Source organism: Bubalus bubalis, chromosome 4 (genome assembly GCF_019923935.1).
Source record: "Bubalus bubalis isolate 160015118507 breed Murrah chromosome 4, NDDB_SH_1, whole genome shotgun sequence".
NCBI lineage: Eukaryota > Metazoa > Chordata > Mammalia > Artiodactyla > Bovidae > Bubalus > Bubalus bubalis.
The window spans coordinates 156,463,861-156,479,106 of record NC_059160.1 but is presented as its reverse complement, the minus strand read 5'-3'; the positions used below and the strand labels follow the sequence as shown (position 1 = coordinate 156,479,106).

General features: G+C 40.7%; 1 protein-coding gene across 7 annotated transcripts in view; it reads right to left on the bottom strand.

The window, feature by feature from the left end:
• The window catches only part of NRG3 (neuregulin 3), a 1,236,567-nt gene that overhangs the window by 804,601 nt on the left and 416,720 nt on the right, over positions 1-15,246 (bottom strand). The window lies entirely within an intron of this gene.

The window sequence follows — 15,246 nt, the reverse complement described above, 5'->3', positions numbered from 1 at the left end:
CTTTGCAACCGCATGGACTGTAGCCTATCAGGCTTCTCTGTCCATGGGATTTTCCAGGCAAGAGTACTGGAGTGGGTTGCCGTTTCCTTCTCCAGGAGATCTTCCCAACGCAGGGATCAAACCCGGGTCTCCCACATTGCAGGCAGACGCTTTACCATCTGAGCCACCAGGGAAGCTCAGGAAACCATAAATAAGATGAAATGACAACCAGACTGGAAGTAACTGACAGATTATTAATCTCCAGACTATACAAGCAGCTCATTCAGTTCAATATCAAACAAACAACACAATCAAAAAATGGGAAGGAAGACCTAAAAAGACATTTCTCCAAAGAAGACATATCGATGGCCATAAAAATATGAAAAGATGCTCGACATCATTCATCATTAGAGAAAGGCAAATCAAAACAATGACACAATGAGGTGTTACCTTCCCCTGTCAGAATGGCCATTATCAAAAAATCTACAAACAATTTATGCTAGAGCAGTTGGAGAAAAGGATACCTTCTTGCTCTGTTGATGAAAATGTAAATTGATACAGTCACTATGGAGAACAATATGGAGGTTTCTTAAAAAGCTAAAATAGAACTACCATGTGACCCAGAAATCCCACTAGTGGGCATATACCCTGAGAAAACCATAATGCAAAAAGATGCATGTGCTCCACTGTTCACTGCAGCACTATTTATAACAGCCAGGACACGGGAGCCATGTAAATGTCCAGTAAGAGATGAACGGATAAAGACCATATGGTCCACACACACAATGGAATATCAGCCATAAGAAGCATCGAAACTGGGACATTTACAGTGATGTGGCTGGACCCAGAGTCTGTCACAGGGAGAAAAAGTAAGTCAGAAAGAGGAAAATAAATATTGTATATTAACACATATATATGGAATCTAGAGAAATGGTACAGTTGAGCCTACTTTCAGGGCAAGAAGAGGGATGCAGATGCAGAGAATGGACATGTGGGCACAGTTAGGGGATTGGAGGAGAGGGTGTGATATATTGGGGGGAATAGCACTGACATATATGCCCTACCATGTGTAAAAAGGAAAGCTAGTGGAAGCTAGTGTATAGCACACAGAGCTCAGATGGGTGCTCTTTGATAACCTAGAGAGGTGGGATGGGGTGTGGGAGGGAGGTTCAAGAGGGAGGAGATTACATATACATGTAGCTGATTCACTCTTTTATATAATAGAAACTAACAACAATATAAAGCAATTATACTAAAAATAAGATTCCACTTTGTGGTAATGAAGAAAAGGATATAGCAGATGAAATTAATTTTATATATATATATATATAAACACAGAATCAGAAAAGCAGAATTCAGAAAAACATACCAGTGAGAGGAAAGAGTGAACAGTCAAGATGCCAAGGAAGATACCTGTTAATATATTCAAAATGTGTTTTCTGAGCAAGACAGGACCTATTCATAATAGTTTCTTAAAAGTGACTAAGGTAAAACCTAACAACAGGATGAAGTCTGGGGAGAAGGGAGAGAGAAACGGACAGTACTAACCAGTTACATGGTGATGATTAGAGTCAGATGAATGGCATATGATTGTCCACATGATTCCAGTCATGGCAATAATGGGAAGGAAACATATGAAATCCAAAACCTGGACTGGTAGACACTGAGAGTCGGACACGACTGAGTGACTTCACTTTCACTTTTCACTTGCATGCACTGGAGAAGGAAATGGCAACCCACTCCAGTGTTCTTGCCTGGAGAATCCCAGGGGCGGCGGAGCCTGGTGGGCTGCCGCCTATGGGGTCGGACAGAGTTGGACACGACTGAAGGGACTTAGCAGCAGCCAAAAAAACTGGAGTGGGCACTGAGAGGATTAACTCATGCAGTTGTCACAAGAGTTTGGGAAGGTAGATACTTTAATTACCCTAACTTTACAGAATATGAATCTGAAACTTGGAGACATCAGGTAAAAACTGCAGGATACATGCGTGACAAATGTGATTGAGAAAGAATGTCAGCCTAATTCAGTCTGGCTGCAGAAGCCTGCTCTAAGGCGGTTCTTCAGGCCAGCAGCATCAGCTCCACCTAAGACCTTGTTTTCTAAACCAAATTCTCAGGCCTCAGCCCAGACCAGCAGAATCCGAAAGTGTTAGAGAGGGGCTCAATCAATGTGTGCTTTTACACAAGGCATTTTGCTCTGACTAAAGTTTGAGAAGTGCCGAACTAAACCGCTCTATGTATAGTTTTACTTGTTTCTCCCCAGCTTTCTTGAGATATAATTGATTCATGACATCGTGTAAGCTTAAGAGGTACAATGTGTTGATCTGATATATTTATGAATCACAAAATGATTACCACCATAGACTAACTAGTCTATATATTTTACAGCTTGTTTAATCTGAGATGCAATGCTTGGATGATGAAAGGTTAGACAGATTTTACATAAAATAAAGAGTTGAAAGAACATGAGCTTGTCATCATCCCTGTTGAGTCTGGGACATCAGGGGACTTTCCAGTTAAAGATAATCAATGAGTAGGGAGTGAGCAGTGAAAAGCCAGAACCTGAAAGAATATGAAAGAAAAAAAGTGAAGTCACTAAGTCGTGTCCAACTCTTTGAGATTCCATGAACTACAGCCTGTGAGGTTCCTCCACCCATGGGATGTCCAGGCAAGAGTACTGGAGTGGGCTGCCATTTCCTTCTCCAGGGGATCTTCCTGACTCAGGGATTGAACACTGGTCTCCTGCATTGCAGGCACTCTTTACCATCTGAAGGTGTATGAGGCTAGAAATACAGATAAGCATGCATGCACCCAGGGCATTAGCTGAAATATCAGAAAGTCCAAGGACAGTACAGTGTCTGTTGTTTGTTTGTTTACTTAGGGAATAGAATAGAAAGAATATTCGGAACTGGAAAGATGGAGACTTTTAGGAAGAAATCAGCTGTCACCATGCACGTCACCAGACTCTGTCAGGCACTTATTACAGGTTCTAGTGAAACTGAAAAAACAAGGGAGAAGAGATTTCTAGAAAAAGCTGATCAAGCAGTGACTAGCACCAGAGGAAAACTAAGATGACTGAACGTGCAAAAATCTTCAATTAATTTCTTAGAGAAAATAGTATCAGAAAAATGTACAGGGAAGGAGGGTTTTGAAGGATTGTCCTGAAAGCACATTGAAGGAAGCAGCAGTGACAAATACAGACAATGGTTTCATGAACTTTTGCAGTAAAAATAAAAAATAGGGGGACAGCAACAGCAGGATAAAAGGAAAGGGAGATGAGTTAAATCTGCAAAAGAACCTCCAGTTGCACAACTTCAGGTTCGCTGTTCACGAGAAAAATCATACAGTGTGACCCATGAAAATGGCACTGGTCGTCTTCCATGGGGAAAGTCTTGATTATAAAACTGTGACTTATCAGCCCTGTCCCACTGCCCAAAAGAAACAGTAAAATCAGCCCTTGCTTCTCAAAGTCTAGTTCTGCTTGGGGTGTTAGACAAGGAATAAATCAAAACATACCTAAGCGCCTCAGCTTTTCCGGGTCTTTCGGTTGGTGATTCTAAGATGAGAGTGAAGGGACGTGCACAGTAAGAGACAAAACCAACTAAATCTGGCAACATAATTTTACACTTGCTCAGCGTGCTCAGGCCGATTGTTTTAATCGTACAGTCAGAATCCAGAAAAAGGAACCTTCACAAACTCTACAAAAGGGAGGGAAGATCAATTTTTTAAAAATCAAGTGTTGTGAGTTTTTAAAAAAGGGTTCCTTGTAAGGAAAAATGAGCATTTCAGAATGGAAGGATAAGGGGTGATGACAGCTTTGAGATTTAAGGGGCACAGATTTTACCAGGGTGAGAAAATTTTTTTCTTGATACAGATTTAAAAAAGAAATGGGAGACTCAGACCAACCACTTTGGGGTCTGAGTCTGTATGTGCTGTTTACTACAAATAATGATGTGGGCCAGGTTTTGGGTTGACTAGAGTGTCTATAAGATCTCACAGAAAAGCCCAAATGGATTTTTCTGGCCAATGCGATATTAGGCAGCAGAAGCCTCAGTTTCCTTACCTGAAAATGAGAATTATAATCATACCCTTGTAAAATAATAGGATCTCATAGGTGTTACCACAAAAATTAAACAAGAATTTACTGCAGGTGGGAAACAAGCGTGATGCCATGTCAACTTTTCACTTTCTGTTCTATGAGCTCAGGAAGAAGGCAGTGGGTAGGGGGTAGAAGTCTTCAAATTGAGTTCCAGAAGGAAGAGCAGTTAATGTACAAGAAAGAAATCACTAATATCCATGTAACAGTTTCAGCCCTGATGTTACACTTTTTCTCCAAAAGTCGCATTTTATAAGTATGACCCTTTTAATCTTTTTGTCAGAGCATACAGCCAACCTGCTATTGAATTTTAAAAAGAAGTCTGAAGAGACAGGTGCTCCTTCAATTAGTGTTATCTTGAATGCCTTTTTGCAGAAGGATGCTCTGCCCACTGTGACTGCACAGAGAGAATTCACCTTCTGTCCAGAGAGAATGCAAATTGTCCCAAACTCCTCTCCCTCACTGCACAGAGCTGAGTAATAGGTTTCCACTAGGATACAAATATAACGACCTCATCCTGGCACAGAACTAATTCAATTAAACTAACCCATCAGCGGTAAAGATTGAAATGCTGGGCAAACCATGGCTTGTTTCTGAATTGACAGGCACCAATAATAGTCATTCCATCTATGGCTTTCTCAGCTATGAAGAATGTATCTGCTGAGGTTTAGAAACAGCTGCCAGAGCAGGGGAAGAAGCAAGGGACTGCCTGATGTGTTTAGCTTGTAGGGAGCCTGGGCCTATACACAAGACTTCAAGGTCTGTCCCGGCCTCGGCTAACTTCTTTTTACCGTATGTAGCCCTACTCCTGGATTGGGTCTCACCAGGCCACAAATTTTGTACAAGGGCAGGACACGGTTTTGTGTTTGTGTGTGCACATTCCCAAACATCTGATGGTCAGTCTACAGAAACTCTATGTCACCAAAAAAAAAATTTTCAGAATTCTAGAAAGGAGTTAGGTGTCAGAGGCCTGAGGCAGCAGCCAACCTATTTGTTAAATCAAAGAGGTTGGACAAAATCACAGTCTTAGAATACAGCTCTTAACCAGAGTTATACATAAGAATCATCTGGGAAACTTTTGAAAATTACTGACTCCAGGGACTCAGAGATTCTCATTTAACTGATCGGAGATAGACTCTGAATATTTATTATTGATGTTAGAGGTGATTTTCTCTGTAGCCAGGTTTAAGAATTATTCCTCTAGATTCTAGAACAAGGGCGTCATAAGTAGTAAGTTCACAGGATCATTTCAGGATCCCAGACTGAGAGGAATATGGGGTTTCTGGCCCTGTTATTCGATGGCTTAGTATAACTACCTTTATGGCTGCTGGGAAACAAGACACCCACCTATTCAACACCCTTTCCTGTGTGAGGGCACTGCATCACTCGGGCTCGGCTTCCGCGTGCCCACTGCCTACATAGCTGAGATCCTGGCAGGTTACCAGGTGCTTGCTTGGATCACACAGCTGGGATCCTTATCCCTGCCCTACTTGGGGAAAACTGTACTGAATCCTAGATTCCCCCAAGTGATCCTATTTACTATGGTGACGGGGATATACTGTATAAACCTTGTAAGTGAAACCACGACCACTCATAGGAGAGCAGCAGGTCTCAGCTATTTAGAGCTCAGAATCTTAGTCCTGACTTGGACAATTTATTCAGGCGGGTCTTCCACAGTCTTCACCTCTGCTCAAATGAGTCCAATGTAGGTTTAACTGGAGGTCAAAGGAACGCCTATTATACTCTGAATGCTCTGGGTCCCATGGGACTCATGGAGCTTCTAGTCTTAGAGTTTCTGTCTACGCCATCCCACAGCACTCTCTGCCTCACCTTTAAGAACTGACTAGGAGACACTTACATGGACGGAGGAGCCTGGTAGGCTGCAGTCCATGGGGTCGCTAGCGACTTCACTTTCACTTTTCACTTTCATGCATTGAAGGAAATGGCAACCCACTCCAGTGTTCTTGCCTGGAGAATCCCAGGGACGGGGGAACCTGGTGGGCTGCCGCCTATGGGATCGCACAGAGTCGGACACGACTGAGGTGACTTAGCAGCAGTAGCAGGAGACAATTAACTAGCTACGATGAATGTGTCTACAGAGGTTGAGAGGCAGCAGCCAGATCAGGGGAAGAAGCAAGGAGACCTCCTGTTGCTGTGTTTAGCTTGTAGGGAGCCTCAGTCTATACAGAAGACCCCAAGTCTGTCCCAGCCTCGGCAAACTTCTTTTTACTGTATGCAGCCCTACTCCTGAATTGGGTCTCACTGGGCCACAAATTTTGTACAAGCGCAGGACACAGTTTTGTGTTTGAGGAAAAGGGTCACAGGGATGAGTGTCCCAGCTGCGTGATCCAAGCAAGCACCCAAAAGAGGGTTATATTAGGAAGATATCATCCCCCTCCTGCCCTTATTTCATAAAAACAGGTCTAATCCCAACAGACTCTATATCTGTTTTCTTCCATCCTGGCAGGGAGCCCGAGTGCTCCAGGTCAACTCTATTCACAGGATTCACATACATACACTGTTCTGAATATGCCCTAAAGGGACTCAAGCTTCTACTTCTAGATTCTCCAAACCCTCGATCACTCTGAATATGCCCTTCCCTTCCTGAAACAGAAAATTAGGAATTTTTCCCTAGAAACTATTCTCTCAAGTCCTATCAAATGATATTTTTTTTTCTCTTTCTCTTATATGTCATATACCAATGATCTAATCTTGGAATTCATATAGGAATACTCCACATGCCTTATAGGAATACTCCACATGCCACCACTTTCCAGAGTACTTTTTTCTCTCTTAGCCCTGCAAAACTAAAATCTTCATCATCAATGAACTCTCCTTACTTTGGTTATCTATAGTCTTCTGATAGCCTCCTCCCATTCGTAGATGATGCTGGTACCTGACATTGATTTTATAAGTAAGGTTATTGCCAGGTGGTGCAGTGGTAAAGAATCCATCTGCCAATGCAGGAGATAGAAAAGATGCGGGTTTGATCTCCTGGAGTGGGAAATGTCAGCCCACTCCGCTATTCCTGCCTGGAAAACTCCATGGACAGAGCAGCCTGGTGGTCTACAGTCCACGGGGTCACAAAGAATCAGACACAACAGAGCGACCGAGCACACAGCACAGCACAAGGCTGTTGCCATCAATATTGGTAATATCAGCATGCATGCAGACCATCCAATCACCATAATGGTTTCTCAGTTTCTAAACCAACTCCCCTATAATATTTCTATATTTACTTATTCACACCTTAGATCTCATCATTACCAATTACTATATACACCTGACATGCATATCATCAGCATATTCTGTCAACTGTAACTTCAAACTAGATTTCAAATTAAACCTCTACTTTGAAAGCAACAACAGTTGCAATAGTTTATTCAGCAAACTGTTTATAATGTTACCTGTATTTGATTTGTAGATAATACTGATCTTTAAATTTCTTATTGGAATAGGTGAGTCACATGTTTTCTCTTGGAGGAATAAAGGTAAAATTATACACCCTGGCTTGTTATGGAAGAAATTTCTACAATTTCAGGTAAAGAGGTAAAGTTTAGAAAACAGGTATAAGTGTGTATGTGTGTATATGAGTGTGTGTATGTAGTGTAAGAAGGAAAGATTATAGGTTATACTTGAGTAGTCAGACTAAAATGCTATGCCAAATGTTATTTTGAACATTTTTACTATATCAGTTCAGCAAAATTAATGCTTATAAATACTGGGAGCATGACAGAGAGAGAAAACCATTAGCTAAAGGCTATAATCTTAGCACATTGGAAGAAAATGATTTGAAGGATAAAAATGTTCAACACAGAACTTGAAATAAAAGGTTTTAAAATGCCGAGAACTTCATTCAGAGTGCAAAGACTTTGTGGGTTCAGAGACAAAATCCCTAATCTGGTCTATCTGTTCCTTCCCATCCCATAAGGGATTCAAGACTCAATGTCACTTTGTGTTCATGTCTATTTTATATGCCCATTTTTCCTTCTGATGTTTTCTTCTCTTAGCCTCCCTGTCTTTCCCTTAGAAACACCTCCCACTGATGTACACCCACTTCCTGCTACTGCTATTGCAGAAACTTCTTAGTTGCTTTGATAAATCCCCAAACTTACCCTTCTAGAAACCATCTTATGTGTACTTCAGTGGGATGCATCTTGCTCTAATGACACTTTCATCAAAATACTCCTAACCCATGATTAGTGACTCCATATTTCTTAAAAACAAATATTACAGCTTCTATTTGTCTTTTAGATGTGTGTTTAATGATTCCACCATCACCTTTCTCTAACATAAAGTATATCCTTCATCTCTTTCCAAACTCATTTCCCACAACAAATAGCGTCTATCCTGGTCCCAGCTGAGACAGCAGATGGTCCAGTAGAAGTTCCACTGGAGAGGCAATGCCAACAACAGAGCTCACAGAGGCCACACGTGGCTGACAGCAATACAGTCAGCTCTCCACATCTATGGGTTCCTCATTATTGGGTCAACCAGCTGTGGATCAAAAACATTTAAAAAAAAATATTTCAGAAAGTACAAAAAGCAAAATGTGAATTGGCTGCAAGCCAGAAACTTTTTACATAGCATTTGGATTGTATTTAGAACTATTCTGATAGTATTTACACTGTATTAGGCATTCATCTAGAGATGACCGAAAGTATAAGGGAGGATGTGCATAGGTTATATGCAAATATCAATACTATGCCATTTAATATAAGGGATGTAAGCATCCACACATTTCGGTATCCTTGGGAATCCTGGACCCAATTGCCCTCAGTTACTGAGGGACAAATGCATTGCCTAAATGCCTTGCTGTTGTTGTTCAGTCACCAAATCATGTCCAACATTTCACGACTGCAGCATGCCAGGCTTCCCTGTTCCTCACCATCTCCCAGAGTTTGCCCAAGTTCATGCCCATTGAATTGGTGATGCCATTCAACTGTCTCATTCTCTGTTGTCCTCTTCTTATCCTGCCTTCAATCTTTCCCAGCATCAGGGTCTTTCCCAAGTCAGCTGTTCATATCAGGTGTCCAAAGTATTGGAGCTTCAGCTTCAGCATCAATCCTTCCAAAGAGTATTCAGAGTTGATTTCCTTTAAGATTGACTGGCTTGATCTCCTTGCTTTTCTAAGGGATTCTCAAGCGTCTTCTCCAGCACCACAATTCGAAACCACCAATTCTTTGGCGCTCTGCCTTCTTTAATTTTCCAGCTCTCACATCCATACATGACTACTGGGAAGACCATAACCTTGACTATATGGACCTTTGTTGGCAAAGTGATGTCTTTGCTTTTTAACACACTGTCTAGGTTTGTTATTTGAGGACAACTCTGAGCATGGGAGCTGGATTTTGGCAGTAACTGAATTTTGCATTAACTCAGATGAAACTAACTCCTGAATGTAGGAATTGAGAGGAGACAATGAGAACAAAATGAAAATTGTTACATGTTGATTAAAAAAAAAGAGCTAGAACTAGAACTCTCTAGATAACAAGTGTCAGACAGGATGGTTTCTTTTTATTGGACACAGTCATTGTTGTTAACATGGGGCTGAGTACAGCAAGGTTCCAAACCAAGCAGAAATCCAAAGCAAATCAGAATCATCTCCCTCCTGTGACCCACCAGTCAATCCTTGTCTATGAAACAATGCATGGTACTCCCTATCCGCATTTAAATAGTCAGCTCAAATCTCACCTTGACCTTGCTGTTGCCAGATATCACTGCTCACCTACTTCATAGAACTCGATCAGCACATGAGGAGTGCACAACATCAGATAACACCTAATATATACTGTTTTTACAGTGATTTCTGATTCCCCCAACTCTGCTGAGACTATTTCTTTTATATTTACTATTTTCCTAATACCATTTGGTGAAATGGAGAGAACTAAATGGTCTCTCTGCCAACAGTCACCACCTTTCCAGTCCATCCTCATTCTGCTTTCATGGTCATCTTGAAACCAGATATCTGATTCTGTTATATTGCCACTGAAAATACTTAGAAAATTGCTTAGAAATATTGGAAATTGCTTAGAAACTAAATGTCAGACTTCTTGGATGCACACTCATTGTCTTCACCCAATCTATCTTTGCAGTATTATTTCCCAATATCTATTTCAAAATATAACTATGTTGCTCACTTGAGATCTCCTGAATAGGGGAAAGAAATTGATGTTTGACGTCTCAGACCTCCGCTCAATCCAGTGAACATGACAATTTAATGATTGTCCAAGAAAGACTTGAATTCATCCTATTCTCGTAATCGTTTGCTTACATCTCTAGGTGATCTTAGCATTTTAAGTGTGTTCCATGTGTTAACTTTTCCATTAACGTAGGCTCCACCAAAACCAGGGCACTGAGTACAAGTTCCAAACTCAGTGATTGTCTTAGCTTGTTTAAGAGATACATATTTAAGGTGAACTGTAAGCTCTCTGAACAACTACAGTATTGTTGGGAGAAGGGGGTGAGTTAGACATGTAGAATATGGCTAAAATAAAATATCTATCTTTCTGTTATAACTAAAAGAAGGAGAAATGAGTTCATCAATCAACAATAAGTAGTTACCTCCTCTGTCTTGGGAATGTGTATGAACAATGTGAAATAAGAAAGCAAAAATGTGGCATTATAGCAACAAGAAATACTTTGCTGCAACCTGATTGACTTCAATAGTGAGCTCAGCATTTGCGATCTCAGTCTCTCCAGGCATTCTGCTGCCATTTTATGCTGAGTTTTGTACTTATTCCTTTCTTATGTTTGTCCATTTCCATGGTTCACAACAATGCCTACTTTATAGTTAACAAAGAACAGCCCTACGTGTATACTAAGTCATTTCAGTGGTGTCCAATTCTTTGCAACCTCATGGACTGTAGCCCTCCAGGCTCCTCTGTCCATGGGATTCTCCAGGCAAGAATACTGGAGTGTGTTGCCATGCCCTCATCCAGGGACTCTTCCTGACACAGGGATCGAACCCGTGTTTCTTACATCTTCTACACTGGTAGGTGCGTTCTTTACCACTAGCACCATTTAGGAAGCACTAACAAAAAAAAAACAATGTTGTTCTTATATTTTCATAGAAGTCCTGAATGTAAGGTTACCATGCAAAGACTGGGAATCAGGAGCTCCTGGATCTTCTTAGATTAGGTAAACCAGGAATTTTTTCTGTTAGTGATCCTGTTACAACCGCTACTGATTTTTCCAATGTTAGACAAATATTTCAGCAGCAAAAAGTAGTGCATAACTCCCAGAACACACAAAAACTCTGACATGGGTTGATTTTCAGTTTTATATGGAAAGCAACATTAAGTGACAAGAAAAATTGTTTTGTAAAATCAAACACTGGAATTTTTTGTTCATTAGCTGATGTTCCCTCTGTCTGAAATTAATCTGTGGTGACATAAAGGCTCCTTTTCATTCTGGGCAGCATTGATTTCATTGATGATTGATGATTGTCTTACCTATTGATATTGATATTGTCTTTGGTGGTAATATACTCAACTTTAAATGCTGGATCCATCACAGAGGGATTTGTGACCTTGTGAATGGCATTTCACAAGCTTCAATGTTCTCATACCAAATGAGGACCACTCTTCTTTTAGTTTGCAGTAACTGTGAGTGAGGCAATAGATACATGTATGGCCTAACACATAGCCCCACTGAGAGCAGGCACTCAACAGATCCTTTTCCTCTAATATAATATTAGGAAAATTTCACATCATTTGGCAAAACACTTAATTAATATCAAATAAGTTCACCATTTACCCTGCTGTACTGGCCTTTTTAGTAATGATTATTATTTAGTTTGTATAATGAAAGTCCATGTGATAGATACAATAAGGATGCCTACTTAATTTGTGAATTCATATTTCTGATTTCTAAAATATACACTTCTCATATCACATGCACAAATTCAATTTATATGACATCCCTCTCCCAAGCTCTCACAGTAAAATAATGGACTCTAATATGAAAAATAAAATTATCAAATATAGAAATGTTGAATCCCAATTACAAGTCACACAAAACACAGAGGATGCTTTAAAATGATAAGCCATAATTGAGCCTACCTATTATCATCATCTATTCCCTAGGAGCATTCTATTTTCCATCCATGACCAGTATAACTGAGATTATAAATAAATGACGTTGGAATAATTTTAAACTGCTGCATTTTCTTCTGGTACAGTACATAGAGGGCTTCCCTGATGGCTCAGATGGTAAAGAATCTGCCTGCAATGCAGGAGACCTGGGTTTGATCTCTGGTTCAGGAAGATTCCCTGGACAAGGGAATGGCTACCCACTCCAGTGTTCTTGCTTGGAAAACTACATGGATGGAGGAGCCTGGAGGGCTATAGTCCATGGGGTCACAAAGAGTCAGTCACAACTGAAAGACTAATACTCTCACTTTCTTTTTCTTTCACACTGAGAGCACTGCCACATCTGGACAACTATTAAACAGCAAAGCTATTAAGAAGAGAGATGGAGCTTCCCTGGTGGCTCAGTGGTAAAGAGTCTGCCTGCCAATTCTGGAAACATCTGTGTGATCCCTGGTCCAGGAAGATCCCACATGCCCCAGAGCAACCAAGTCTGTGGTCCACAACTAGTGCCCGACAGCTCGTGCTCTGCAACTAGAGAAGCCACCACAATGGGAAGTCTGTGTACCACAGTGAAGAGTAGCCCCCACTCACCACAACACATATATTTTAAATATATATATATAAGGTCCAGTAAAAGAATAGTGTTTGGGATGCTTTCAGCAGTGGAAGAGAGGGCCCCAGATGCCAGGAGGACCGGTAGCTAAATTCTCATCATGAAAAGCAGAGCATTATATATATTTAAAATAGCATTAAATAAAAAGGAAAAGAGATGATTACTTAAGTTTGCAGTCTCTTGAACATTGTGTCTTAGGCACCAGCTAGGTGGGGTGGGGCACGGATCTAAACACTGAGTTGGCATCTTCTTTAGCCAGGGACTTTCACAAGATGTGGAAACTGGGGTGAAGGGAGTAATCCATTTATATTAGGTCACATAGTCAGCAGGTAATAAATAGGACTGAAGTTTTAATTTAGGTTTACTAAACTCCAAAACGTTCACCCTATGTGAATGCTCTGCTTTTCATGATGAGGTACAGACCATAGAGTGATTTGATTTTGTTAGGTATAGACTTTCTAGGAAAAATCAGAACTCTTACTGATTTCCTTTTCTTCAATATTTATAAATTTTTGCTAATCATTCCAAAAAAGGCATTAAACTTATTTAAAATATATCCCTTTATTCAATCAATTAACATAAATTGAAGGCCTTTAGTGAAAGATATAATAAAGTACTGGTACATTAATGCAGTCTGGACTCTTTGTAGCTGGATTCTTGAAAGAAAAATAGAAAGAGAAACAGACATTTTTCTCCACTCTTCCTTCTCCCCATTCCCTGCTATTTTCCTCTCCCTATAACCCTAAACTTTCAGAGAAGGAGGTGGTTGCCTTTAGACTGAATCAATCTCTCCACCAGCACGTTTTGGCATTCAGAGTGTTTTAAAAATCAGAAACTTTCACATAGAATTGAGAGTTTTAGCTCCTCTGGGGAATTTAAGACTGTCTTGCAATTGAGCCCACTGTTGGAGCTAAATTCTATGTTATAGGACAAGAGAAAATGGCACCAGAAGTAGTACTGGTTATAAACTATATTGTCTACACATTGTCAACTGAGAGAAATAGCAATTCCATGGACCACAACCTCTGATTTATCTGGCTATCATTTGTAGAAATCATTTCCTAGAGAATAGAAAAAGGTGCCTCTCACTAGAGATACAGACATCATGTTTCCTGCTTCTTGTCTCTGTAAGAATTTAGCTACTGGTCCTCCTGGCATCTGGGGCCCTTCTCTTCCACCGCTGAAAGCATCCAAAACACCATTCTCTTCAGTTCAGTTCAGTTCAGTCGCTCAGTCGTGTCCGACCCTTTGCAACCCCATGAATCGCAGCACAACAGGCCTCCCTGTCCATCACCAACTCCCAGAGTTCACTCAGACTCACGTCGGTCGAGCCAGTGATGCCATCCAGCCATCTCATCCTCTGTCGTCCCCTTCCCCTTCTGCCCCCAATCCCTCCCAGCATCAGAGTCTTTTCCAATGAGTCAACTCTTCGCATGAGGTGGCCAAAGTACTGGAGTTTCAGCTTCAGTATCATTCCCTCCAAAGAAATCCCAGGGCTGATCTCCTTCAGAATGGACTGGTTGGATCTTCTTGCAGTCCAAGGGACTCTCAAGAGTCTTCTCCAACACCACAATTCAACAGCATCGATTCTTCAGCACTCAGCCTTCTTCACAGTCCAACTCTCACATCCATACATGACCACTGGAAAAACCAGAGCCTTGACTAGATGGACCTTTGTTGGCAAAGTAATGTCTCTGCATTTCAATATGCTATCTAGGTTGGTCATAACTTTTCTTCCAAGGAGTAAGCATCTTTTAATTTCATGGCTGCAGTCTCTTACTGGACCTTATATATTTCTTGTAAATCCAAGAGTATATATTTATATTTCAAAGTTAGGAAGAGGAAGTAAAGGAAGTTGATATTTACCAATGCATGATGCTACACTGACTATTATTCCCACAAGAAGAGTTAGAGGAGAGTGGGAGCAAGGGAGGGAAGAGAGACGTAGAAAGAGGGAACCTAGAAAATTGCTTCAGGACTTGGAGGGAGATAAACTCCTAAGAAGAATCATAGATGCTGGAGAACATCCATCATGATACCTTAAGGGAAAGGCAAGTCATAGAAGACTGTCTATCTGTGGAACACTTTGCAATCTACACAGAATTCAATGTAGCATAATTTCATTACACCGTCACATACTTATGGTGTGATGGGAAGGCAAGAGCAGAGATCTGTTGTGGTGTGCACTACAGTGTAGATCTGTAGTAGTGGCTAGATGTTAAGAAGCGGATCACAGCATAATACAATGGTTAAGAATTTTAGAATCTTCAAGTGTTTTAGAAATACAAAGAAAACAATACAAAAAATCTGCACTAATTGTGGAAAAGAAAGCGGATGCATCTGAATATTTTTTTAATTAATTCATTTTAATTAGAGGCTAATTACTTTACAATATTGTGGTGGTTTTGCCACATATTGACATGAATGAGCCACAGGTGTACATCTGTCCCACATCCCAAACCCCC